This window comes from Dipodomys spectabilis, unplaced genomic scaffold (genome assembly GCF_019054845.1).
Source record: "Dipodomys spectabilis isolate Male_0828 unplaced genomic scaffold, ASM1905484v1 ptg000583l, whole genome shotgun sequence".
In the NCBI taxonomy this organism is placed as follows: Eukaryota; Metazoa; Chordata; class Mammalia; order Rodentia; family Heteromyidae; genus Dipodomys; species Dipodomys spectabilis.
Genome location: NW_024871260.1, coordinates 768329 through 793601, shown reverse-complemented (window position 1 = coordinate 793601; position 25273 = coordinate 768329). Strand labels below are relative to the sequence as shown.

The following is a 25273-nucleotide window of genomic DNA, read 5'->3' as shown; positions in this document are numbered from 1 at the left end:
ACTCATACTTTTAAAATCATATCATATTTGATATCAAAGCCTTTTTTATTTCAATTTTGTTTGTTATTTTGGGAAAAGAGTCTAGGATTTTAGACAGCTTCAGTATTAAGTCAGATAATTCATATCTAATATATTAGATCATAGCCTAATCATCACTGCTTTTGGAAAGCATTGCTTTATTTCTAGACATTCCTATATTTTCCTTCAAGGTATCTGTCTAGCATTCTCTTCTTTTTTTCTGGTCCTGGGTTTTGAGCTGCTTTTATTCAAAGTTTATGCTCCACCACTTGAATCAGTGCCACTTCCAGATTTTTCTGTGATTAATTGGAGATAAGAGTCTCGTGGATTATAGGTGTGAGACATCAGTGCCCAGGCATTCTCAGAAGTGGACTGTGGCTCTAAGTTGTAGAGTACTAGCTTTGAGCAAAAGAGTTCAGGGACAACATCCAGGCCCTGAATTCTCACCCTATATCCAGAAAAAAGAAAAGAACAGAAAAAAAGGGGTAGAATCTTTAAGAGATGATCATGAAGGAGAATGCTGCCGTCATAGACAGACGACTTCATTATGAAAATGATCCTATTGCAAAATCAGTTCCATCTTATCCTCTCAGTCTCTCATTTATGCTCTTTTTCCTTTCTACCTTCCTTCATGGGGAGAGACAATAAAAATACCTCAGTCACATATGTGAACACCATGCTCTTGAACTTTCTAATACCATAAGCCAAATAAAATTTCATTGCTCATAAATTAACCAGTCTTTGAGCATTCCCTTTATTTAAAAGTATGTTTTAAAACTTTTAAGACTTTCTAAAATAGTTATTTCAATTTTCATAAAAAATCTGAAAGTTTAGCAATCCAAGCTTTAATTTTCTCATTTACAAGAAAACCAATCAGCATTCTAAGCTGGGAACCAGAAATCCATGCCTGTGATTCTTACTACTCAGAAGGATGACATCTGAGGGTAGAAATTTAAAGCTAGCATGGGCAGGAAACTCAATACTGAGACTCATCTCCAATTAAGCAGCAAAAACACCAGAAGTGGAAGTGTAGCTCAAGGGGTAGAGTACCAGGCTTGGTTGGAAAAAAATTAGGGAGCCCATTGAGGTCAAGTTCCGCTAAGGCCACACACACACAGACACACACACACACACACACACACACACACACACACACACACACACACACAAATAAGTATTCTACCCTTTGGGTATTTTAATATACAGAACTGCAAAAATTGCTATGACTAAACAATAAGATTATTTTTGTTGATTATAGGACTTCACCTCTGTGCCTAGGCGTTGTCCCTCAGCTCTTCAGCCCAAGACTAGTGCTCTACTATGTAAGCCACAATACCACTTCCAGGTATCTTGTGGTAAACTAGAGATAAACGTCTCATGGACTTTACTGCCCAAGTTAGCTTTGAAGCATGATCATCAGATTTCACCCTTCTGACTGGCTAGTGTTAGAGGCATGAGCCACCAGTGCCTAGCAACTATAGCATTTCTAAAGCATGTATTTCCCTCATATATACAGCAATTCTTATATTTGTTGGATAAAACTAACTGATTAAGTTTTAATGACTTAATAATCTAGCTCCTCTATCTAAGAAAAGAACTATAGATATTTAAGATGTTTCATTGTAATAAAGAAATACCATAATTTTACTGGAAATAAGAAGCACATAGACTTTCTTACCTAGGCTGGTTTTAAACCATGATCCATGATGCTCAGGTCTTAGCTTCCTGAGTTGCTAGGTTTAAAGGCATGAGCTACTGATGTTCTGTTTGACTTATTTCTTTGATATGTACAAGACGTTATGTCAAAAACCGAACTTTACAACTTTGGCGGGGGAAGGGGTGGATGCGGGAGTATAGGGCAGAACGGGGAGGTGGGAAGGGATGGGAAGGGGAAAACAAAGGAAGAGGTAACAATGCTTGATATGTACTCATTACCTTGCCTATGCAATTGTAAACCCTCTGTACAGTATTTTCACAATAAAAAAATAACAAAAACAATGTTTACACTGGCTAGAAGACAAAAAGTGACCAAATGTATTAATCAAAGGTCAGGACACTAAAATGAACCATGTGTAAAATGAAAAATATCTGCCCTATCAGTGCTTTAGAGGTTAGAGGAGCTTACAGGTAAATAGTAACTCCTAGATGCTCCATTATCACATGCTACTACTGCTTCCATTGATCTCTGGGTACACAGCAAAACACAAGTACAGTCACTGATTTAGAACTTTTTTAACTTCTTTTAATTTAAATGCATTCGGATTAAAGGGAAAGAAACACCCTACATATTTGTTAAAGAATGATGCATATCCTTACCAAATGAAATGGGAGGCACTGGTGAACCCCAGGCTAAAGTGTACACAGACTTCTTATGGTACACCCTGGAAATCTGTGGACGTCTTTGGAGTGGAAGGTGGTGCAGAACAGAGGATGATTTAAAAGTTAAAAAGCAATAGTGAAAATAAACAATGTTTTACGAAAATGATTTTACTACAAACTCAGTTATTCATTTAAAAATCATTTCAGAACCTTCTTCAGTTGATTGGAAAAAATATTTAATATATGAAGTAAGCCAAAATATAGAAAAACTAGCCCTAAATATACCTTATCTAGAAAACATAGTTCTCAACCAGTGTGGGATAGTTTTGTTTTGTATTGTTTTGGTTTGTTTTATTGGTCATGGGACTTGGACTCTAGGCCTGGGTGCTGTCCCTCAGCTCTTCAGCTTAAGGCTAGTGCTCTAGCACTTGAACCACAACACCACTTCTGGTTTACTTCTTGTTTTCTTAGAGGTCTGTTGGAGATAACAGTCTCACAAACTTCCCTGCCTGCGCTGGATTTGAATGGCGATCCTCAGATCTCAGCCTACTGAGTAGCTAGGATTATAGGTGTGAGCCACTCGTGTCTGGCTTATCTGTCCCTGGAGGCAGTCTATTTCAAAATTGCCAAGTATTCTAATACAGCTCTAGCATTACTGAAGTATAAATACTATGACAACTAGAAATTTAAGAAGCTATAAATCCTACCTGTCAAGACAGTGATAATTATTTTAAGTTATTGCTTAGCCATACATCATCACTATTCAAATATATTCTTAATTTGACAAGATTTGAGTATAGACTGATTTTCCAAATTGACTATCTTTTTAAGGAAATTTTTTCTAGTGATGTGTGTCAGTAAAGCATGCTTTAGACAAAATCACTATACTATATGACTTAAAATACAGAGTATCTTGTAGGTATCGTTTTAGAACTCTAAAATCAATGACTAAACCAGCTCTGTCATTATTTTTATGTACCTCACAAATTGATAGGAATCATTGTATACAATGACCCAGATTTTCTTCAGCTAAGACATAGAATAAAGTATCTGGATTGGATGCCTAAAAATAAAGCAATATCATTTCCCCATTTACATTATTAGTGTTAGTCCTGAAAATTCACTGTATAATATTTTAGTAATAAAATTATTTAGCAATTTTGTGATGATACAGAATTATTTGATGAATGGATCAAGAAAATGTGGTATATATACACAATGGAGTTCTATGCCTCCATCAGAAAGAATGACATTGCCCCTTTGTTAGGAAATGGAAAGACTTTGAAAAAATTATATTAAGTGAAGTAGTCCAGGTGCAAAGAAACATAGGTCCCATGGTTTCCCTTATTTGCCATAACTAAGATATGTCTGAGACATATGCAGAAAAGGTCAGATAAGTTGATGTTAGGTGAAATGAACCCCAAGATAAGTATTCAAATTTTTTTTTCTTTCTTGCCATTGTTTCTAACATATTTACAGAATTATTTAAATTTACAGAGTTTTAAGTTGTTTACTTCTCTGGAATGGTTCCCACACTTGTCCATTTTTAAATTAAAAGAAGGTTTAGAATTCGATTGGATATAGGTTCTACTTGAAAACTTAAAAAAATGTAAGGTGGATGCCAATTCTCATTCCTGTAATCACAAGCTTATACTATCGTGGTTCCAACGCAGCCCAAGAAGGAAAGCCAGTGAGACTCTTATCTCCAATTAACCATCAAAAACACAAAAGTAAAGCTATGGTTGAAGTGGCAGAGCACTAACCTTGAGGACAATAGGTCAGAGAAAGTGTCCAGGACCAAAGTTTAAGCCCCTGGAAAGCTATACCCTCACCAAAAACAAAATCATACACAGGGTTGGGATTCAGCTTAGCAGCTTAACATGCATGAGTTTTGATCCCTAAAACAAGGAAAGGGAGGGATTGTGGAAGCGATTGGGGGAGGGAAGAGAGAAGGAGGGAGGAAAGGAGAGAGATAACTGCATATAGAAAAGAGGGTAGCTCTGCATAATAAATGATGTTCACTAGGGAAAAAGGTCAGGCAAACATTTTCTGTAAAGATCAGAGTAAGTATGTCCAGACTTTGGGAGCCACATGGTAAGCTGTCAGTATTCCATTCTGCTGTAGCAGTATGACAGAGGACACAGATAGAATGAATGCATTAAAACTTTACTAACATTCCCTGAAACTTGAATTCTATTTTTATTTGAAATATGGCTATTGAAACTGAGTGAATGTTTGGTTTTATGTATTTTGCTTACTTGAAGTATTGTCACTTACAGCTTTGTGGCTGGCTACTCAAGTCATTATAACATGTCTGGCTTCTGATGAAGTCTCTAAAGCACCTCAAAAGTCAGCCATCAATAGAAGCCATTGAAGTCACTCATCTTTTTGGTAGTCAAAATAAGAAAAACTAGAATAAGAAATAAATAAAAGCCTACATTTAAAAACACCAAGGGAGCTTTTATCGAAATTCAGCATAAATTATCTTGTATTTAAACCATAATCCTCAGATCAGCATTCTGAGTAGCTAGGATTACAGATGTGAACCACTAGCATGTGATTGTTAGTTTTCTTAAATACCAACACAGCATTGTATTTTATATTGGACTCATCTCCATTCCTGCACTCAGCCATCACTTGGACCTAAGAACTACTGTAATGGATGAGGAACTCTAGGCCTACTTTGTAGTTGGTAGGAAATACAAGAAGTAGAGAAATCAGATAGAATGCACCAAAAGAAAATAAATGAAGAAACTGGGTTTCAGGTGGCTCACACATGTAATCCTAGCTACTAGTGAGGCTGAGATCTGAGGATTGCAGTTCAGAGCTAGCACAGGTAGGAAAGCTAATGAGATTCTTATCTCCAATTAACCACCAGAAAACCAAAAGTGGGCATTGGTTCAAATGATAGAGCACTTGACTTGAGCTGAAAAGCTCAGGGACAGCACTAAGACTGACAAAAAATTAAATAAAAGAAAAACAAATCGGCGCCCATAGCCAATGGCTCACATCTGTAATTCTAGCTTGTCAGAAGTCTGAGATCTGAGGATCAAGGTTCAATACCAGACTGGGAAGAAAATCTATGAGATTCTTATTTCCAATTAAGCACTGAAAATCATAAGTGGCAATGTAACTCAAAGTGGTAGAGCACTAGCCTTGAGCACAAAAGCTCAGGGACAGGATCCAGGACCTGAGTACAAACCCCACAACCAACAAAAAAGGAAAACAAATGAGAATCCACCTTAAAGAAATAGCTAGGCGAGTAAAATATAAAGAATATCTTATTAAAAAACTAATTTAGGATATTTTGACTTAAAGGGCAGTATCATGAAAAGGAAAGACTGGGGTGGCATGTTATTTTATTTTATTTTAATTTACTTATTTACTTTGGGAGTGGAATAGGGCTTGAAATCTGGGCTGGGGACTGTGCCTAAGCTATTATGCTCAAGTCTAGTGCTCTACCACTTGACCCAAACCACCACTTCCGCTTTTCTGGTGGTTTATTGGAGAAAAAAGTCTTACGAACTTTCCTGCCTGGGCTGGCTTTGAATCCCGATCCTCAAATCTAAGCTCCTGAGTAGCTAGGATTATAGGCATGAGCCACCAATGCCTGGCTGGGATGATATTTTAGAGTACTAAAAACAAAAGAGACATAACAACATGAAATGAACCCTAATGAAAAATTAATTTGAAAATTTAATTTGAAAAATAGCAAGAATAATATCTGTCTCAAACAAGGAGATGTGTATCTGTATTTGATATAATAACAGTATTATGAAAATATCATTAATTTTCTTAAGTATAATGAAGGTATAATGGTCTATAATGGAAGAATATTCTTAAAATTTAACTTTGTTCCATAAGCTTCTGTGTGTTTATATAGGAACATACAGATAAAAAAGTAAGGAAAAAAATGTCAAAAATTTTAAAAAGAACCAAGGCACTTTTTTGGTGGCTTTATTTTATTATATATATATATATATATATATATATATATATATATATATATATATATATATATTTTTTTTTTTTTTTTTTTTTTTTTTTTACCAGTACTGGGTCTTGAATTCAGGTCTGCTTGCTCCTGCTTGGTTTTGTCACTCAAGGATAGCACTCTATTTTCTGAAACACAACTCTGTTTCAAACTTTTTATGCTTAGCTCAATATAAGACTCTAACTCTTGCCGGGTCTGGCTTTGAACCTTTATCTTCAGATCTCAGTATCCTGGCCAGTGACAATTACAAGCATGAGTGACCAAATGCCTGGCCTAAGTATGATTTTTAAGAACCAAGTACGTGAAGGACTGTGCTCACTATGATCAGAAAGGAGGAATACCTAGCCCCTGCCTACAAATTCACAGAATTTCTTGTTTGGGCTAGCTTTGAACCCAGACTCCTGAGTAGCTAGGATAACAGATTTGAGCCACCATAACCTAACTTAATATGTGACTTTCAACTTCATAAAGGCATGATAGTTTTTGAAAGAGAATGAGTTCATTTTGGTGGTTTGCAAATGCCAAATTATTACAAAATGAAAAAAAAAACCATAATTTATTGTTATTATTAAGGTATTGTAAGGTGTTCACAATTCAGGAAATGTACACATTTCTCTGTTTCCCCCTAAAACCCAATGAAGAGATATTTTAAAAATAAATTTCTGAGCAAGGCAGCAGTGGCTAAGGCCTGTGATACTAGCTAGCAAGAAGGCTGAGATCACATAATCTAGGTTTAAAGCCAGACCCAGAAGAAAACTCAGGGAGACAATTATATCCAATTAATTATTTTAAAAAAAACAGGAATTGTAGCTCTGTCTCAAGTATTAGAGCACAAAAGTCCAGGTAATGACCCAGAACATGAGTTCAAGTCCCAAGACTGGTTGAATAAATAAATAAATAAATAAATAAATAAATAAATATATCTGGCCAATTACTTATAACCCTAGCTACTTAGAAGGCTAAGAGCTGGGCGTAGATTTTCAAAACCATCCTGGGCCAGAACATTTGTTAATAATCTTTATTTCCAGTTATCCATGAAAACCTGGAATGGGAGTGGTTGATCAAGTATTAAGTGCTTACCATTGTACCCTCAGTTCCAGTCGTAGGATTGGCACCAAAATAAATAAGTAAATTTATTTATTTTTGAGTTTTGAATCTTAGTCAGCATGGTAGATTTTTTGAAAGTCTTTCAGATAATAATGATGTGCATATATGTTTATTAACTCAAAATTGAATTCATGCTGATATTTTCCTCAGTCATTTGAGTAATAAGTAAGCATTATCAAGTTTTTACTTGTTGAAATAGTTGTCATACAATCCCACTTTTCCATCATCAGTTCAAAAAGCCCAACAAACCTCTTTGTCTGGGTGCCAACACCTAGAATGGAGTTTCTGGGCTGGGAAAGTGGCTCAGTGGAAGCGTGTTTGCCTTGCATGCATGAGCCCCTGGGTTCGATTCCACAGCACCACATAAGCAGAAAAAGCTGGAAGTGGCACTATGGCTCAAGTGGTAGAGCACTAGCCTTGAGCTGAAGAACTGAGGGACAGCGACCCATGACCATAAATAGAGTTTCCCATACAAACTTCCTATACTGAACCAAGAAAATATCAACAAACTAAACAAAGGAATAACATAAAAGTAAACAGAAGTCTTCCAACAAGATAGAGCCCAAGCCCAGATGGATTCATTACTCAATTCTATAAAACATTTTATTTTGTCCAGTCTTAGGGCTTGAACTCAGGGTCTGAACCTGTCCCAAAGCTGTTTTTGCTCAAGGCTAGTTTTAGTCCTAGTACTATATCACTTGAGCAACCATGCCATTTCTGGCTTTTTTGTGTATGTGGCATTGAGGAAAGGAACACACGGCTTCATGTGTACTAGGCAAGCATTCTACCACTAACCCATCTTCCAAGCCCACTATAAGGCTTTTAAAGATGAAGTAATACTAATCCTCCTCAAGCTTTTCAGTGAAATAGACGCAATAGGGAGCAAACCCAAACTCATTCTATGAATCCAATATTACACTCATCCCAAAACTAGGTAAGGATCCAACAAAACAAGCGAATGAATGATCAATTTCTGTGATGAACATAGATGCAAAACTCCTCAATAAAATATTAGCCAACAGAACCCAGAAACAAATACAAGTCATAAAAATATGATCAAATAGGCTTCATCCCACAGATGCAAGGTTGATTTAATATATACAAATCAATAATTCACATCAGTAGAGCCAATATCAAGAACAACATACTCATCTCAGTAGATGCAGAACAAACTTTGACAAAAGACCACGCATTGACATTAAAAGCTCTGGAGAAACAAGGAATAGAAGGAACATTCCTTAAAACAATAAGAGCCATAGACAACAGGCCATACTAAATGGGGAAAAAATTAAACTATTTTCCTTAAAATCAGGAACAAGGCAAAGCTACCCCTTCACTCCCCTCCTCTTCAATCTAAACTGGAATTCTTAGCCAGACCAATAAGGAAAGAAAAGGACATTAAAGGAGCCACACAGAGTACGCAAAAATTAAACTAACGGTATTTGCTGATGACCATTTCTTATACTTGAGGACCCAAAAGCTAAACTCCCAAACTCCTACAGCTAATTAATACTTTTGGCAAAGTATCAGAATGCAAAATCAATCCATAAAATTCAGTAGCCTTGGCCAAGCACCAGTGGCTCATGCCTGTAATTCTAGCTATTCAGGAGGCTGAGATCTGAGGATCGTTGTTCAAAGCCAATCCAGGCAGGGAAGTCCATGAGTCTCCAATTAACCACCAGAAAACTGGAAGTGGCGCTTTTGCTCGCCTTGAGGTGAAGAGATGAGGGACAGTGCCCAGCTCAAAGTTCAAGCACCACGACCCAAAACAACAACAAATGGTTAGTGAACCATTCCTTGGGCAAAGAATATACAAGCAGAAAGGGAAATAATGAAAATGACACCATTTGCAAAAGCTTCAAAAAATAGTAATTAACCTAACCAAAGATGTAAAAATTGCAAAAATCTAAAGAAAGAAATCAAAGAGTATATAAGAATATGCAAAGACCTTCCATATTCATGGATAGGTAGAATATTGTGAAAATGGCCATAATGCAAAAAATTGACATAAAATTCAAGGCAATCCCCATCAAAATCCCAATAATGTACTTTACTCAGATAAATGAAAGAATCCAAAAGTTCATATGAAAAAAAAAAAAAAAAAACAGACCAAGAACAGACAAAGCAATTCTTGGCAAAATAAGCCATTCAGGCAGTACCACTATACGAGACTTCAAGTTCTACTAAAGAGCCACAATAACAAAAACAGCTTGTTATCGGTATAAAAATTGTTTCTAACATATTTATAAGATGATTTCTATGTTGCTTTGTATGCCCTTCCCCAATGATATAACTCCTGCTTTCACTGTATTTGATGGTGGTATAATTTGTGGAGGGGAAGGGCAAAAACAAATCATTTAACTAGAGATACAGGCATAACCATTGCAACAATGAGATGTACAAGTAGTTATGTCGAAAAACAAACATTACAACTTTGGTGGGGGGGGTAGTAGCGGGTGGGGGGGAGAATGGGAAGGAATGGGGAAGGGAATACAAAGAACAGGCAACAATGCTTGTTAATAAATGTATTCATTATCTTGTCCATGTAATTGTAACTCCTCTTTACGGTATTTTCACAATAAAAAAAGAAAAATACAAAAAAATAAAAAAGATCCGAAGACCAATGGAAAAGATTATATTAAGTGAAGTAAGTCAGGCCTAAAGAAACATAGGTCTCATGGTTTCCCTCATTTCTAATAACTAGTATACATCAAGCAGAGATCTGAGGGACAAGCAGAAAAGTTCAAAAGCTCTGTACATATGACCCAATAAGATGATGTTAAGAGAAATGAACCTCAAGATAGGGACCGAAGTGGTTTTTTTTTTTTCTTTCTATTGTTTCTAACGTACTCACAATATACCATGTGATTTTTTTTTGTTTCTTTGTATGTTCCCCCCCCCATTGTAAAACTCCTGTTTTCACTGTATTTGATGTTGGTGCCTTGCAACTTTTATATACACTTTTCTAATTTGGGGAGGGGCAGGGAAAAACAAAATGCTTAAATAGAGATATAGGTTGACCCATTGTAATAATGAGATGTACAATACACTATGTGGAAAAATGAGCTTTACAATTTAGGCCAGGGGTTGGGTGAGAGTGTAGTTTTGGTGATGGGAGGAAAGGGATGGTAGGGAAAAACAAAGGAGAAAGTAACAATGATGATAAGAAATATACTCATTACCTAGCTTATGTAACTGCTGTGATCTGAGGATAATTGTTCAAAGCCAGCAGGGACAGGGAAGTCCATGAGACTCTTATCTTCAATAAACCACAAGAAAATGGTAACTGGAACTGTGGCTCAAGCACTAGCCTTCAGCTGAATAGCTGAGGGACAGCGCCGAGACCCAGAGTTCAAGCCTCACGACCGACCACATACACACACACTCACACACACACACACTCACACACACAAACACACACACACACACACACACACACACACACACACACACACACACACATACACAAATCACAGCTTCTTCAAATATTCCTGTTGGGGCAACTTGGCAGCCATATGCAGAAAACTAGAAGTGGATCTGTGCTTTCACTAACATCAACTGAAAATGGATTAACTACCTTAAAATCAGCCAAACTACTGTAAGACATAATAGGGATGATATTAGAACTTATATGTACAGGCAGGAACTTCCTGAATAGAGTTCCTGGGGCAGAACAGATAGGAGATAAATCCAACAAATGGGACTACATTAAAGGAAAAAAAAAATTCTGCACAGGCTAGGACATAGCCACTAAACTAAAAAGACAGCCAAGGAATTGGCAAAAGATATTTACCTGCAACACATCAGACATAGGGCTAATATTCAATGTATAAATGGATCTCTGGAAAGCACCCCTCCAAAACCTCATAAACCAATTACTAAATGGGCAGGGGAGCCAAGAAGAGACTTCTCAGAAGAAAAAGTAAAGAATGGGAAAGAAACATAATAGGAAAGGTTCCTCATCCCTCGCCATAAAGAAAACGTAAATCAAAGCAATCCTGAGATACAATCTTACCCAAATATTCTGAATTCTGACAACAAATGCTGATGGGGAAGTGGAGAAAAGAGGAATCCTACTGTACATCTGGTGGGAATGTATACTAATACAGCAACTCTGGAAAGCAGTCTGAAAGTTACTCAAAAATCGCAACACAGATCTTCCCTAATACCCTCCCTACAGCCATACCACTTGTAGGCATCTACCCTGAGCATCATGAACCAGAATATGGCAAGGACACTTGCACAACCATGTTCCTTGCTGCTCAATTCACAGTGACAAGATATGTACACACCCAGATGCCCCACAATAAATGAATGTATCCAATAATTATGCTATCTATATACAATGAAATTTTACAGACAGAGCCATTAGAAAGAATAAAATAATGTCATTTGCAGGGAAATGGAAGGAACTAGAATAAATCATGTTAATAAAGTTAAGCCAAATGGCACATTTTCTTCCTGATTATGTGGAAGTTAGATTTAAAACACAATGGGATATGAAAACTGTACAGGATTCTAGGCATCATGTACAGTGAGTACAGTAAGGGAAAGCCTTTGTAGAAAATCACCAAGTTATAATCCACAAGCACCTCTTCTTATGTATATAAAACAATATATATATATATGCATATATATATATATATATATACTAAATTGAATTGTAAAGATAAAGAAACAAGGAACTTTTCTTAATTTCTCTTTTCATTTTCTGATGACTCTGTATTCTTTACCCAATATATACTATATATGCATGCATATGTGATGGAAGATGGGAGAAGGGCACAGAATCAGTGGAAAGTGGATGAAAAATTGCAGCCGCGGAGCCCACTGGCTCTACTGGACATTGATGAAAGTGAACCATGCAACTTGCGGATCGATATGGGAGGGAGGTAATGGAACAGAATGGGGGAACAGATTAGACTATGGAAAAGGAAGGAACTATACTAGTTACCTGACATGCAGAAAGATAACCTTGCTGTATATCACCGCTAAAACAACAGTATTTTTTCAAAAAGAAGAGAGCTCCCAAGTGAGAACATACGAGAAAAGGGAAATAAAGAGCAGATAATTATGTTTTTGTAAGTCCTTGGTACCTGATAGTTTCAATCATTAGTTTTTTTCCTACCAACTGAGTCATACCTCTAAACCCCAAATCCTTACAATATTCAATTTTTTCCCTTGATTTCTTCACATTTTCTATTTACTTTTTGTTTTGTTGTGTGTGTGTGTGTGTGTGTGTGTGTGTGTGTGTGTGTGTGTGTGCCAGAAATGGAGCTTGAACTCAGGATCTAAGTGCTGTTCCTGAGCTTTATTTTTGCTCGAGTGCACTCTACCACTTGAGCCAAATCTTCACTTCTGGATTTTCTTGTGCAGTTTATTGGAGATAAAAGAATCACAGAGACGTTTTACCATCATTAGATTCTAATCATTATCTTCAGATCTCATCCTCTGGGATTACAGCCATGAGCCAAGGTACCTGGCTTATGAATTATCGTTCTTTTTTTAACAAGCTGGTGCCAGTGGCTCATGCCTGTAATCTTAGCAACTCAGGTGGCTGAGATCTGATAATCGAGGTTTAAAGACAATCTGTGTAAGAAAGTCTGTGAGACTATGATCTCATTAACTGGTTACCAAGAAACCAGAAGAAGAACTGAGATTCAAACTGGTAGAGTGATAGCCTTGAGCACAAAAGAGCAGGGACTGCAACCAGGCCCTGAGTTCAAGCACCACATAAAAAAATAAGTAAAAACGAATTTGCAATCACTTGTGATCTCAACATCCTCAATTCGTGGTTTATTTAAAGCCAATTTGCATCTCAGTTTGCACTTATTTGGAGTGTAACTAAATTTGTATAACTGTTAAAAGAAAATAATGAGCAGCTGTGTGCAGGTGGCTCACGCCTGTAATCCTACCTTCTCAGGAGGCTGAGAAATGAGGATGGTGGTTCAAAGCCAGCCTGGGCAGAGAAGTTCCCATGAGACTCCTATTACCAATTAATCCCTAAAAAACAAGAAATGGCACTGTTTTTTAAACTGGTATGCTATACTGCTAACCTTGAGCAAAGGAGCTCTGGGACAGCACCCATGCCCTGTATTCAAGCCCCATATCTGAAGGAAAAAAAAAGAGTTCAGTGCTGGGAAGGTGGCTCAGTGGTAGAGTTCTTGACTTGCATGTACGAGCCTCTGGGTTTGATTCCTCAGTACCACATGAGCAGAAAAAGCCAGAAGTGGCACTGTGGCTCAAGTGGTAGAGTGCTAGCCTTGAGCTGAAGAGATGAGGGACAGTGCCCAGGCCAAGAGTTTAGGAACCATGACCCACAAAAGACAAACAACAACAAAAAGAGTTCAAACATTTAAATGATGAAAGATTATATGAATGAATTAATAATTAAAATGATCAACATTGTTTTGATTTTATAAGTAGTGGATGTAGCAGAGAAATAATTATTCATTCTAACCACTCTTGTATTGTTTTAAACTCATTTAGTACTTTTAAACTAAAGGAGCACATAAGTATCATTTTACAGAAAAACAAAAGTTGTACATGTATTTTAACCTGAATTCCACATTTTAAAATTTGCCTTTTAGTAAACAGTCAGTATATTTTTATATAAACTACTTGTAATCCCTTTAATACTTCAGGTCAGTCTAGTATTTGATTATATCATAACTCCTCCCTTCTTTCTTTTCTTCATTCCATTCCTTCACATCCTTTCCTCCTTTCTATCCTAGCAATTAAACTCAGGGCTTCATGCATTTTAGGTAGGTGCTCTACAAGGTGAACCATATACCTGCGCTTTTTGCTTTAGTTACTTCTGTTTTGTTAGTCATGTGGCTTGAACTCTGGGCCAGGACACTGTACCTGCACTCTTCAGCTAAAGGCGAGTGCACTACTGTTTGAGCCACAATTCCACTTCTGGTTTTCTATTGGTTTATTGGAGGCAGGAGTCTCACAAACTTTCCTGCCTACACTGGCTTTGAGCTGTGATCTTCAGACCTCAGCCTCTTGAGTAAATAAAAGTACAGGCATGAACCACCTGTGGCCAGCTCTGCTTTAGCCATTTTTATGGCAGGGTTTTCTGTTTATGAGCAGGCCAGAATGGATCACAATCCTTCTCTTTACCCTTTCTGAGTAGATGAAATTAAAAGCACAATGATTTTGGTTCAGATATTGATTGAGATACAATAAAGTGAATGTTTGCCTAGGCTAGCCTCAAATCCTAATAATCCTCTCTGCAGCTAGCAATTCAAGTGTGAGCTACCATGCCTGTCCCAAATTTCTGGTGACTAAAACATATGAACAATGTTTTAATATTTTTAAATGTTGAATTTGGGGATAATGAGTACTTTTACTTGCCTAGTTCCAAATTTCACCAAAAAACCCAAATATTAACTTTTGGTTTCCTACATAACATTAAATAAGCAGATAAACTTTAAAAAGTAATTAACTATTTAATGAAAAAAAGCTAAACAATAATCATCCTTACCACTGTAACTTTGGACTTAACAACTTGTCAAACATTGTTTACATCATAGTTGTTTTTTCTGGGCAGTATTTTCGATAAATGGATCATTCCACCCCCATGGTGGATGGTCAAACAGCCTATATCCACAGGAGTGAAAGCCAGGCCATAGGCCAACACACTAAAGGAAGACATGGTCCGGAAATATTGTAGGTGGCAATGTCCCAACATAAGGGACAGCTTAAATAGAGCTTTTTCTTAGGAAAGATACTCTATTAAGCCATACCTCTTCTTCTGTGTTTATCACTGCTTAATTTGAGACAAGTCTCATGGACTTTGTTGCATGGGCTGATCTGAAATCATGATCCTCAGATCTCAGGTTCCTAAGCAGCGAGGATAATAGGCATGAGCCACCAATATCTAGATTACTTATTCCTTTAATAAAAATAAAATGGCTACAGCATGGTTTAACAGAGAGCTTGAATCCTTTCCTGAGTCTTAGAGATCTTCTGACTAGAAGCAGAACAGCAAACTGACATGTGGGAAACTGTGTCTACCATATGAAACCATTTTCCAAAAGAGTATCTGGCTCATCAGTTTGGCTTCTGGACTCACAAAATTAACATTCAATTCTCCAGTGAAGTAGAGGGTATCCATTGCATGCTCTGCAGCATCATAAATCACTTGTTGGTCATTAAAAACCCCTTTTTTCAATAGGAAATGCTCAAAAAATTCTGTTCATTGAATAATCATGACAACCTTAGGAGATGGGAAATACCAGTATCCAATTGTATATTGTGGTGCTTGAACTCAGGTCCTGTTCCTGATTCACTTTCTAGAACTCTACTTCTTGAACCACAGCTCCATTTCTGTTTTAGTTTTTGCTTAGTTGGTCATGGAGCTTGAACTCAGGGCCTGTGTGCTCTCCCTGATCCACTTTCTAGCACTCCACCACTTGAGCCACAGCTCCATTTCTGTTTTATTTTGTTGTTGTTGTTATTCTTGCTAGTCATGGGGCCTAAACTCTGGGACTGGGTGCTGTGTCTCATCTGTTCAGGTTAAGGCTAGCATTCTACCATTTGAGCCATAGTGTACTTCAGGCTTTTTCTTCTTATGTGATTCTGAGGATTCCAACCGAGGGCCTCATGCATGCAAGGAAAGCACACTTCTACTGAGCCATCTTCTCAGCCCACTTATGGTTTTTGAGGGATTAATTGGAACTAAAAATCTCATATGACCTTTTCTGCCTGGGCTGGCTTTGAAACACAATCCTTCCATCTCAGCCTCCTGAGTAAGAGTGTAGGCATGAGCCACCTGTTCTTGGCTCCATTCACATTTGTATACAAGTGAATAAAGCTCAGTGATATAGTGTCTTCCTCTTTAACCAAAAGCAGGTAAGAAACCAGAATTTTATTTGAAATTCAGTTGAATCTATACATTCTAGACGTTAGGATTTCTTCTTTTACTCGAAAGGCAGGAGTTTAGGCTTATTTCACTTATTCTTACCAAAAGACACCTTGTAAGCTTCAAGTTATTTAATCTATGATTGATTTAAAAATGAGCTGACAGAGTTAATTCTCAGAGTGACTGCCAACAAGTACAAGTTTTGAACTCAGAATTCAGTGTCTACAAAGAGAGATATATTTTAGTATTTTAAATAAAAAAAGAGATGTATATTAGTATTTTAAATCAATAAAAGCTAATCAGCTACATTTTCTCAAAATATGTAATTCTAAATATTTCACTACTCTTCAAGGTAAAACTATTGCAAATTTTAACAATTTTACGTTCTATTTATTTCCTTGGCAATCATTCAAGTTAGCCAAATTGAAAAAAATACTATTTTGACCAGTTGCTGGTGGCTAACATCTGCAATCCTACTACTGAGGAAGCTGAGATCTGAGGATTGCAGTTCAAAGACAGTCTGGTCAGGAAACTCTGTGAGACCTACTTCCAAAAAACCACCAGAAAACCAGAAGTGGTGCTTTGGTTCAAGTGGTAGAGCGCTCTCCTTGAGCTGAATAGCTGAGGGACTGCCCCCAGACCAAAAGGTCAAGGCCAACAACCAACCAAAACAAACTAACAAAGTAAGAAGAAAAAAAGAAAAAAAACAACTGTATGAAGAGGAAGAATCTCCAAGTTTTTATTCAAATTTTTAATGCTTGTGGCAACTGTTTTCATTTGGTAAAAAGTGGACAGCTTATATATGTCATTGTGATAAATTTGCTACTATGTGGTTGCTTTTCTCCTATTTATAGTTTTATTCATCTAACATTATTGAAGATGAAAAATCCATGAAGGGCAAGACATATTATTTGGCAAAACTGGTCAGTTGAATTGACTAGTACATTCTAGTACTTTAGCAAAGAAGCTGTCATTTTTATTCCCTCCCCAGGATTTGAACAATGAAAAAAAAAATGTCTTGACTTTTCCAAAAAGTGAGTAAGACTGCTCATATTGAAATAATTAGAAGATAGTGAAAAGAAAGTTTAGGGTGCATAATATGTTTAATTTTTAACCTTTCTCACAAAAAACTTCCAAGAAAGTTAACACACATTTGTTATAGATATTTATATCAAAGAGCCCACTGCAGGTGCCTGACACCTATAATGTGCAACTCAGGAGGATGAGATCTGTGATTGAGATTGGAGCCAGCCTGGAAAAGCAATAATTGCATGGATGATGCCTCCTACTATTATATCATGTCTTTTCCTCCAATCCTCAAAGTGAAGCTGTCTCCCCACATGACCATCCTTCTGATTTATTGACATTATCATTTTGATTTATGGTTTTCTCCAACAGCATTACATGTGCATGGAGGCAGGCCATTCACATCTGTATTCACATCTGTCTCTCTAGTTGCCTACAACAGTGCCTGGTCCTCAGTGCTTAGTAGTCTTGTGTGGAGATGAGCCTGTTCTGCTCATGAAATCTCAAAGTTCAATCAGGAAAGCTCATCAAGCTATGGTCTTATGGTAAATCGTCATTTCTTCTAAATATTATGTTTCCTCCCTGTGTATCTAAGTCCACCTAAGGGTGAGATCAGTGCCTGACACCTATCAGTTATGATAGCAAAGGTAGCTATGACATCATAGAAGCTTATTGTGAAGCTTCAGGAAGACCTGATAACTGAAGCACCCAAATTGGTAGGTTCCCACATCCTGGAATACATTCCACATATCTGCAATCAAACCATCACTCATTCTCTGCTGGGCTCAGACTCATCATATGTTTCCCTTCTTTATTTAAAATAACGAAAAATGTGTTTTTGATATGTTATTGAATTATTGAAATGTGCCTCCAACCAAAAAAATAATTCCATTAGTGGAATGTAAATATAAGGCATGGATAAAAACAATCATAAAAACTCCTAGGGAAAAGATCAAAAGTGGCAGCTACTACAAAAGTTGTTTCTTAATCCCAGCATTGGTGTCTCACACCATAATCCTAGTGTAATGTAAACTAATGAAACTTTTCTTTTTGTACCAGTCCAGGGGCTTGAACTCGTGGCCTGGGCACTGAGATCATTTGATGAAGGCTAGCACTTTACTACTTGAGTCATAGCCACACATCTAGTATATTTGGTAGTGTAGTGGAGATAAGAATTTCACAGACTTTTCTACCTATGTTGGCTTCAAACTGTGATCCTCTATGTCAGCCTCTTGAGTAGGATTACAAGCATGAGCCACCAGTCCCCAGCTAAAAGTTATTTTTGTAAGATATAAAAGTTTACTTATACTGGGGAAGAGAGGGGGAGGGCGACAGCGGTAGGGGAGGGCGGGGGCGAGGGCAGAGCCTGAGTGTTCCACACACCCCGCACCAGCGCCTCGTGGCACGCCCCACTCTCCTCCCACGGCTGGGAGGGCTGCAGTCCTCTTGGTCCTCGCGGTCCTCAGAGGCCTGTGCAGCAGCAGCGGCAGCAGCAGGCAGCCAAAGCGGCCCACCTACCCTGCAACCCAGGCCTGGCCGGCGCGACACCAGGTGATGGAGTAGCTGGCCGCCAGTGTAGCAGAGTAGCTCTGAATGAGCCAACCCTACCGTCCCAGAGGAGCCCACTCCCGTGCCGCATCCATCAGGCCCGCCGGCTGAATGAGTGAACAGAGTATCTGTCAGGGAAGAGCTGCTGCATTGGTTTGTGACGATGCCAATAAAAGTGGGTGCCAGCTGTGGTTCAACTGGGTTCAGCAGAACTCATATCTGTCACCATACAGGCAACAACACATTCAGAGTGCTGGGCAGGAAGATCCAGGATCATCAGTTGGTGATCAGCTGTGCCATCCCCAAAGGATTAAAGTATAATCAAGCAACACAGACCTTCCATCAGTGGCGAGATGCCAGGCAGGTGTACAGTCTTAACTATGGCAGCAAAGAGGATGCTAATGTCTTCGCAAGTGGAATGATGCATGCCTTAGAAGTGCTGAATTCACAGGAGGCAGGACCAAAATTGCCTAGATAAAATTCACAACTGCCTGATCAAGTTCAAAATGGCCCATCCCAAGAAGAGTTGGACATCCAAAGAAGACAACTGCAAGAACAGAAATGTCAGAAGGAGCTGGAGAGGGACAGGCTGGAGAGAGAAAGAATGGAGAGGGAAAGACCAGAGAGAGAAAGGTAGAGAGAGAGAGGCTGGATAGAGGTTGGAAAGAGAGAGGTGGAGCAGCTGGAGCGGGAGCAGATGGAGCAGCTGGAGCAAGTGGAATGGGATCAAGAGAGCAGACTGCTGAGTACTGCCACCTCTGTCTTTGTGGAGACCCCTGTAAACTCTGATCTGGGAGACCCCTCTGCGTCTGAGCCAGGCTTTCAGGAAGCCTCTCAGCTGTCGGAGGCTCCAGCCCCGCAGGGTGTTATCTTGGGACCACCTGCACCTCCATCTCCTCCAACACTCCCACCAGGTCCAGCCCAGGCCTCTGTATTCTCTCCTCCCCCAGAACCTCCTCCTTCACCCCTACTGCTATCCTCTGGCCCTCCTCCCCCACGCCCTCTTCCTAATCAAGCCCCTCTCCTGTACCACCTCCTGCACCTCCCTTCCTGGATCCGGATTTTTTTCAGGATCCTTTCAGAAGACAATCGTCCTTTAATTGGACTTGCAGCTGCGATTGCTGGAGCCAAGCTTAGGAAATTGTCACGGGTGGAAGATGCCTCTTTGCCCGGTGTTCACAGATGTGAACTCCGTGTCAGCTAAAACAGTCATGGGTGGTGGAAATGGACCCGTTCCCTTGGCAGGTAGCAGCTCAATGGAGGAAATGAGTCTCCTGATGGCCAGAAGGAGGAGAATGGCCGAAAAGGGATCAACAATAGAAGCAAAAAATGAAGAATCAGAACCTGTAACTTCTAAGGTCTCATCAACAAGTACACCTGAACCAACCAGGAAACCTTGGAAAGAACAAATACAATGAATCATCATCTCCAGATGAGATTCTCCAAGGAAAAATCAGATTGTTTTTGACAACAGGTCCTATGAGCCATTATAAGTCCACACCCTTGTCCCAGCCCATTGCCGACTGGGTCCAGACAGAAAGCCTTGACCGTGACAGACTGAAGCAGGATATTTTAGATGAGATGAGAAAAGAACTAACCAAGCTGAAAGAGGAGTTCGTTGATGCAATCAGGCAGGAGCTGAGCAAGTCAAATACTGCATAGAGAAGCAAACTAAGCAGAGATAAGACTTGAATCTGGAGAAAAACAAAAATTCCTACAAACAACTGTCAACATCACCCCTACAGTTACGAGCTATCAGAAGAAAGTGGAAAAGGAGTCAAGGGAAAATCCCTATCCTCTGAAACCTTCTTAAGTTGTGACTCTGGCGATCATCTGTTTTCATCTCCGTTTGCTGCTGCTTTGACTTTTACTGCAGGATGAAAAGAGAGTTATGTATAAGTTTCCATAACATTTATGCAGAAAATATAAACCCATCAGGCAAGATCGCCATGCATTGAGATATTTTCATGTTGAAATAAAACCACACATTTCTCACAACCCACTGCTAAAATAAAGAGTAGAAAGGCTCATGAAGTTCTCCCCGCCTTCCACATCCTCCCCTCTTTGAGTGCTGAGGAACTGAGCAAGCTCTGCTTTTGTATTTCATGTGTCTCTCTCAGGTTTGTATTCCTATCGTATTTGGTATTCCATGACTAATTGAGATCAGCGCTATGTAGGTTTAGATCTTAAGATGAGGAACAAATAGAATTGTACATGTTTTCAAAGGATGACATTTACAAGAAAGTGTCTGTAGATGACCAGGTCCGTCGTGAGGGATTGTAGAGTGATAGGAAGTCCAAGTTAGCCTTTAGTGTTTAATTAGAGAAGAGAGCATTAATGACTTTCTTCAGTTTTCAGCCTCCTGAATCTGGCATAGCTCTTCTCTCCAATTAACTTCCCCACAAAAGCCAAACGTTATGGTTAGTCCCATGTATGCACTGAGAGAGCATCTGAAATTCAATTTCTACTCCCAGGAGAAGCAAAAATGAAAAAAATAATAAAAATAAAAGGAGGTGGAAGCAAGCACATATTAAAGTTTTAAAATGACCCAAATGTTGCCGGTCATGTGTGTAATCCTTACTAAACAAGAGGCTGACATCTGAGGATTGCAGTGTCAAGTCAGCCAGGGGAGGAACCTGCTTGAGACTCTTATCTCCAGTTACACAGCACAAAACCTTGAGCTGTGGCAGAGGTGTTAAAAACACGAGCATTGATTGTGAAAGCTAAGATATAGGTACCAGGGTCAGAGGTGAAGCCGCAGGACCAATAAAATTTTAAACGGAGAGTGGATGGAGAGAGGATGAAATCTGAGGAGCATGGGTCAAAGTTATCCCATACAAGAAAGTCCATAAGGCTTTCTCTCTGTGTGCATCTGTGTGCTATCCTATGGCTTGAGAATGTTTTGTTCAAGGATAGAGCTCCACCACTCCCAACTTTTCATTGATTAATTGGAGCTAAAAGTCTCATGGACTTTCCTGCCCTGGGTGGCTTTGAACCATGATCTTCAGATTTCAAGCAACTGATTCATTCGGGGCTTTGCATAAGGCTCATCTCTTATTAACTACCAAGAATTAAAAAAAAAAAATGGAGTTGAACTGTGACTTAAATGGCAAACTGGGCAATCACTTTTTAGGACAGCACCTAGGGCCTTAGTTCAAGCACCAAGACAAAACAAGTATATCTACAAGCTTTCCTTTGGCTCATTTGGTAAGCCACTAGTCTTGAAGGAAAAGCTCTGGCATTGTATCCAATCTCTGATTTGTAGCCCCATGACTAGCACATATACAATAAAAAAGTTTAAAAAATTCAAAAAAAATTTTAAGTGGAAAAAAGAATATATTAACATTTTAAAATGAGCAATGGTTTTGTGGTTCATGTGTATAATTGGAGCACCTCAGGAATCTGAAATCTGAGGATCAGTTTGTAGCCAGACTACACAGAAAAGTACATTAGAATCTTATGTCCATAAGCCAGAAAAAAAGCTAAAAGCTGAGCTGTGGAAGTTGTAAAACATCATCCTTGAGCCAAAAAGCTAAGAAACACTAGGACACTTGTGGTTCTGTCTTGTAATCCTAGCTACTCAGGAGGCTGAGGTATGAAGATCACGGTTCAAAGCCTTCCTGGGAAGGAAAGTTCATGAGACTCTTATGTCCAATTAATCACCAGAAAACCTTAAGTGACACTGTGGGTGAAGAACTCGAGCATTCACCTTAAGCTGAAGAGCTCAAAGACAGCACTCAGGCCAAGAGTTCAAACCCTACCCTCTGTAAAAAGAGGTAAGAAACAGCAATGAGGCCCAGAGATTCGGTCTACTGACTGCAGTAAAAAAGCATTGAGGTTGAAGGGAAGAGCTGGTTAAAAATATTAAAATAAGACAGAGGCTGGTTGCTTATGCCTGTAAATCCTAGCTACCCAGGAGGCTGAAATCTAAGGGCTGCAGTTCAAAGCCAGACCTACCAAATGTCCATGAGACTTGTGCATGTAATTACCAGTATGAGGAATTGAACTTGCCCTGTTTTACTCAAGGCTAGAGTCCTACCACTCCAGTTTTTTGGTGATTAATTGGAGATAAGAATCTCAGAATCCGGCTAGGAAGTTGGCTCAGTGGTTGAGTGCTTGCCTTTCATGCATGGGACCCTGGATTTGTTTCCTCAGAACCACATAAACAAAAAAAGCCGGAAATGGTGTTGCAGCTCAATTGATAGAGTGCTAACCTTAAGCTGGAATGCTGAGGGACAACGTCTAGGCCTAGAGTTCAGGCCCCACAATCAATGGAAAATAAAAGAACCTCAGACTTTGCTGCTCAGACTGGCTTCAAACCAAGAGCATCAGATTTCAACTTCTTAGTTGTGCTGGGCTTTGCCTGAGACTTTTCAAAAAGAAAGAAGCTGGAAGTTGCGCTGTGACTCAGTTGGCAGAACTGAGCAAAATCTCTGAGGCAGTGGCCAGTCTCTAGATTGAGAAAAAAAAAACCATAAAAACTTTCAAAAATAAATAACACAATGTAATACAAAAAATGTTAATATGATGCAAAGGAAAACTGTTTCTTTTAAATGCAGCAAACAAGAACACACTACAAAATTTCAAAATAACATACTGAAAGTAAGGGGAAAGGAAAATTTTTAAAATTCATGCAAATATTAAATCTAAACTGACATGACCAAAATCTAATGTTATCAGAAACTTACTTTTCTCTCACTTGTAATTGCTTACAAGCAATTGTCCCTCAGTTTCAGCACTAGTGTGGTGATTTGGAAATGACCTTTATATGCAGCCTTGTCTGAATCGGGATCTTCCTTCTTTAGCCTCGAGTTAAACTACAGCCACTACCCTCATTTTAATTCACAAATCCTTTAAAACTCAAACTCAATATTCAAATGATGGATCATATGTAAAAGTATGAATAAACATCAGAGATCCACCAGAGATCCTCTGAGGAATACAATCATAACAGTAGAAGAGCACTGACCACTCAAGGCAGGTAACAGAAGGAAGATTTAGCATTTCTTTTTTTGGATGTGCAGGGGGTTGAAAACAGGGCCTTATGATTGCTAGGAAGGAATACAATTCAGTGATATTAATTATATCCACACTACTTTGTAACCATTACCTCTGTTCGTGAACTTTCTTTTCAATAGTGATGGAATCCACACTATCATTGAGTATTAATCACCCCCAATGACCTGCCCCAGAAACTTTTAATCTTCCATTTTTCTCTTATGAAATGGTTTAGTCAATATATTTCACATAATAGATTTTTTTGTGTCCATCCATGACAGATATATATTAATTGCAGCCTTTTGTGGATGAGTCATCATTTATGCATACCTCACGTTTTATAAACCTATTAATCTGATAGACACTCCAGGTGTTTACAACTCCTGACTATTGTAAACATTGCTGATATTATCGTTGGCATGTGAGCTATTGGTTTTTGTTTTCAGTTCTTTTGGGTATACAATGAGCAACGGAATTGCTGGGTCATGTGGTAATGCTATGCTATGTTAGAAGAATGTGTCAAATTCTAACATAATTGCTATATCACTTTCATCACCACAGAAATGTACAAATGGTCAATAAAATGTACAAAAGTATTTCAAATCTTCTACAGCTGTGCCCTGAAGGATCTTTTTTTTTTTTTTTTTTTACTTTTTACTTGGTTTTATTTAGGCCATGCAGGTCTTGAACTATGTAGCATTGTCTAGAGCTGAAGTGAGAACAATACCAAATGCCACTGACCCAGCCTCCAAAAACATTTATTCTGGTAGTCATTTTTTCTAGAGATAAATTTTAGTGATTATATGCATGTTAACTCTTTTAAAATAAGGTTCTGAATTTTAAAATGACATATAATTGTAATGACTCTGTGTACCATCTTTATTATAAGAAAAAATATATTCACTAAAACTATAAAAAGACAAAAAGGGTTTGAACTATCTGAGTTAGATGTCAGCTTCCCAGCAGAAAAATACATTACAATCACAGTCTGATAAAGACCCAAGCGAAATAACACAATAAGAGCTCATCTAAAGTAAAATGAAGAGCAAGGACTGGGGCAGGAGTAGAGCACTTGCTTGCCAAGCAGCCTCTGAATCAAAACCCCAGTACTGCGAAGGGATAAATAAAATATTAACACTTAAAAAAAGGTGCATATTATAGTATGATGGATGACATGGAGGTACACACCTGTACCTAGGCAGTAGAATTATGAAGTTAAGAACAGTCTTGGCTACATAATGAGACTCATCTTGACTAACATAGAATATAATAAATCAAACTACATTTTTAAAGACTAAGGTGTAGTTTAAATATAATTCAAATCGTTTTGCATGTGCAAGGAACTGATATAATGCACAAAAATTATATGCTTTAATAACTACAATGTCAGTTTA

General features: G+C 38.3%; 1 pseudogene; it reads left to right on the top strand.

The window, feature by feature from the left end:
- The first annotated feature begins 18992 nt into the window (after nt 1-18992).
- On the top strand, nt 18993-20663 carry LOC122100527 (annotated as a pseudogene).
- Nucleotides 20664-25273: the final 4610 nt, after the last annotated feature.